Raw genomic sequence first — 4790 nt, forward strand, 5'->3', positions numbered from 1 at the left:
TCTTTTCATGTTGCATGTTATTTGGTTCTCCGAAATGATTGCTTATGTGAATGCAATGTTTGACCTTATAGATTTTCATCGGAGAGTGACGAATAGCTCTATTAAGTAAATTTCTGAGAGTGATATAATCTTCATCAACTATTACCAGGCAAGTTCACATTTGACCATTCTTCCAATTACCTATGTTTTATATTATGCACTTAGTCCTTTTGTGGTAGGATTGCATGGTAGGATTTATTGATGCCAGATGGCTATGCCGTTACCTAGTAGTTCATTGAGGTAGGTTTGAACCATATACCTTTGTCACCACCGCGTAAGTTTAATTTTGCCTCGCCAATGTAGACGTGGATTGGGAAGTGTTCATTGTGAGAGATGAGTGACAAAGTAGTAAGTAGAACCAAGATAACTTAATGAACTACCTGGGCGGAGGTTTGGTTTGAATGGTGGCGAAGTACAGTGGGAGCATGCATGGGAAATCCATGGTGGTGCACCACTAGTGGTCCGTCCGCCCAGGCTCAAAGAGATCAATCATATTCTCATGTCTAGAAGCTTACATGTGCAGCCACAAGCCAATATGGGCTCTGGCTTAGTTGAGTAGTTAGTGTGACCCCTTCCGGGATGGGCTAGCAGATGTAGAATGATGTAGGTACCGGCCTATCCGTGGGTTAAGGGGGAACATTTTCGAAAGACTATGTCTCAGTCATCCTGTTCTCAAACGCCAGGCAGTGCGAGAATTTCAAGGGAGGCGATCGGGTCTTGTGGGGAAAAGTGCGCAAACCTCTGCAGAGTGTTTAAACCTAATCGATTAGCCGTGTCCCCGGTTACGAACAACTTGAGCATCTAGTAGTGGAAATGCTGAGAGATCTCATCACTCTTAATTAAACAGTTGGGTTTTAAATGAAACTTTGGGAATGGATTAAGTTGGGTTTACCAACTCATCCTATGCTATACTGTAGTGGTAGAATAATATCTTTTATTCTAGGGAAAAACTAGCTTTATGCAAAAACTAAACTTAGAGCTTTCCACCAGCCAAATTGCATGTACAATAGGTTCATTATTCTTATGATGTGACTTGCCAGTACATTCAATGTACTGACCTACAAGGCTGCAACGTCTTATGTTGCAGGAATTTTCTACGATGAGTAAGAGTTACGTTGTAGGGTTACGGTCTACACTCAACTTGCTGTTGGCGTTGATGGACTCCACACCCTTATGTTTGTTTCCGCTGAGACTTATGAGGTATATATATCAGTTTTACGTTATTTATACATGTGATTGCACTTTGATATATACATTGATGTACTGTGTGTGCCAGCATACCGATCCAGGGATGGCACGGATACACAGAGGCTTGATTTGAGGTCGGGTCGCTACAGAGATGGTATCAGAGCACATGTTGACTGTAGGACGTGACCCTAGAAACTGGAAAGCCCTTAGGAAAGGATTTCTCTTAAACTTTATTTTCAAAAAGGTCCTTTACCTCTCTTCTTTTCTGAGCTTTATCAAATCTTTCCTTTTACCTCAAATAGTTAGACAATACCCCGTTCCCTTTGGACCACACGGAGGATGAACTGAAGCCACTCCGAGAACGACAAGATATCAGACTTCACCATACACTAGAAGAACTTGAAGCTACAACTGTCGAATCCTCTGAAGAATTGAAGAATTTGAAGACACTGACAATTCCAAGATTTATATGACTTAGAGGACCAAACCCCTGTTGTATACTCACGTTAGATGCGATGTTTGTGAGCTGTCATTGTTTGATGTTTTTCCGATAGCCATAAATAAAACTTATTTTCAAAACTATATTGTGTGTATTGTGTGTATCTCTCTATCCCTCTTATCTCATCCCAAAACCCTTGGACCCAATAGATGATGAATGAAGATGGACTTGTATTCTCTGACCGATCACTCAGTTGAGGCAGAGCTATGGATTCAAAACATGGAGAATCACTTCAGGAGCAATTTGGTTGCAAGGAAGTATGAGGTTCAATACGCTCTTCAGTACTTTACAAAAAGTGCTGCAACCTGGTGGAAAATGCATCAAGCCATACAAGGATGTAATGGAGCAAAAACTTGGGAGGAATTGAAGAAGACTCTGTTGGGATCCCGTCTTATCCGGAAGCACAGTGATAACCCGATGAAGAAACCTTGTGCCTGCAAGATATGTGGAGAAATAGGACATACCCATGAAGAACACAAGGATGGATGCCCTCATTGTGAAGGAAATCACCAGCTGAAGAATGCCCAAACCATAGGTTACTTGTTTCTTGTGTGAAGGAACTACGCACTACCCTGCCCAGTGTCATATTTATCCCAAGGTACAAGAAATTACCAAGCAGCAGAAGGAAGCAGTGAAAGAAGCCCTCAGGGAAAGTTTAAGAAAACCGGTGATGAAAGAAGATGTTGACGACCCTGATGGAGAAAGCCTAAACCGATTTTACTCCAATGCTTGCTATTCATGTGGAGAAGAAGGACATTTTTCACAATATTGCATGAAGGAAAACCAAGAGTATCTGGGAGACTTCCCGATAGAAGAAGTGGAGTTTGATCCACATGAGATAGAAGAATTGATCGGAACGAAGAAGTCCAGGAAGAGAAAGAGCATGTATCCCCAGAACAACCCAATTTCTGCAGAAAAGGACCTGAGTCAAATCACTTGTTACAGGTGCAAGGATTTAGGTCATTACGCTAGCAAATGCCCAGCAAGGAAGCCAAGAACCCAAGGAGCCAAGATAACCACCAGGAAGCCCCTGGATTTGTCTGAAGTCATTTGTTTATGCTGCAAAGGAGTAGGACATTTTGCCAGAGAATGTTCAGACCCGAGGAGAGCTTGAGCAGAGTAGTTGAGATCTTGATATGGGAATAAAGCATGTAATAAATATGGGATGCACTTTTATTTTTTGGGGATGTTGAGTTGAGTTGTAAATGGGAATTGTAATGGTTCGTGAAGCAATAAAAGTTGATGTGGTTGGAATCTCATATGAGGTGTCATGAGTTGTTTGTTGATTGTGAGTACCTCTCTCGCTATCTCACCCAGACTAAAACCTTGAACCCATGGACAAGCTGACCCCAAACCTTTCCCCAAAAATAACCACATTTCACCCAAGGAAATACATACAGTATCCTGAGTACCCCTTCTATCTTATACCTGCAGATGACAACCCTTTACGAGTCTTTTCTCAAGGGCGAAATGATCATGACCCTGACTAGTGATCAGGATTACCCAAAAATCCTGAAGGACATGATGAAGCATATTCATCTTGAAGGAGATGCAGTCTACAAGGGTTATCCTTTCATGGAGAATGGAGTTGAACTTTGGTACGTGGAGGTACACCTCCACCGTGTGAAGGGAGTTTGCCCAAAGACTATGGGCAATACTTTTTCATTTCTCGAGTACCACGAGCAACATTCTTCGACTCTGTTCGTGAAGCTGCTATGGAAGCCATACGTCAGATTGGAGAAATACTAGAAGCAAGACTCCGTCACACTCAGGAATACCTGAGGGAGGTGCATGCAGAGATGATGGAGATGAAGCTCATGGCCACCATGATGAAGCAAAAGGTGATGATTTCAAGGATCACATCGCACAATTCCGGTGGGACTAAAACATCTTCAAGAAGGACAATGAATAAAGATGGAAGTAATGCTTGACCATACCAAACTATGTGGATGGCAGCTTTTGTAATAGAGTACTTTTGAAATTTGAGTTTTGAGTAGTGGTTAAGGATGTAATAAAGGATTTGATATGAAGAGAATATGAATTATGGATGAACCAGTGCATTTTTGGCGATACTTGTCTGTGTGAACACTTGACCAATGGAAAAGGAAATGTATTCCATAGAGTGGAGTTTGGACAAATGAGTTGGAGTTTGGTTTTAGTTATGATGGTTACCCCGAAGAGTATGAAGTAATGAAGTACTATTGGATTTAAATGAGATGTAATGTTGGAATATGGAACAATAGTAACTCCAAGGATGAGTTAAAGATATACAAGTGTTGAAGTGGGCCATAACCCACAGGACCCAGGATTTGATAAGGAAACAAGCACAATCTTGTTGAAGAAAAGAATTCTGAAGGAAGCTGTGATTTCATCAGCAGACGTTTCCATAGGAGGTTACGTAAACCCAGAGTTGTGAAGAAACGATAGAGGTTTTGTTTGGCTTGCAGAACCAATGGATTTACCCGAACCCAGTTCGTGGAGAAGAGAAGTTCTGCAATGCTTGTGAGGATGCCCAAGTGTTAGAATACGTGATTCACTATCTGCTATGTGGTAATGATTCAAGTACGGGATGGATTGGCCCCCATACCGGAGACTTCTATCATGAGCTATCATATGTTGATGGAAAATCAGAGAGCCTTAAAACCCTAGAAGAGTGTCGACACGACAAGCCAAAAGCCTTAGAATGGCAGGATGATGGAAACCCTGTACAGGCACCTGTTGCCAATCATAGGTTATGCGGTGAGGTTCAACCCAGACCCATTTCCTGCAGGAGGAACCATAATTGTTGACCACCATGAGATTTTCGATAGTTGTTTAGCATTGGCGAAGCCTGACAGCAAAGAAGACCCAGACCGGAAGGATCTTATTTGATGCAAGGACTCCAGATTTTGAGGAAAAGGCCATGCCCTTACCAGAAGAGCAAAAGTGAAGGAGTTATCTCGGAGAATATGAGAAGACCGACACCGTTAACACCAAGGATGGAGTACATGAGTTTTGTTGGAACCGTAACCATGCTTCTAAGGGTGGTAGCACCCCATACCATGTGTTGATGAAATGGATTTTC

The sequence above is a fragment of the Triticum urartu genome, chromosome 6, assembly GCF_003073215.2.
Source record: "Triticum urartu cultivar G1812 chromosome 6, Tu2.1, whole genome shotgun sequence".
NCBI lineage: Eukaryota > Viridiplantae > Streptophyta > Magnoliopsida > Poales > Poaceae > Triticum > Triticum urartu.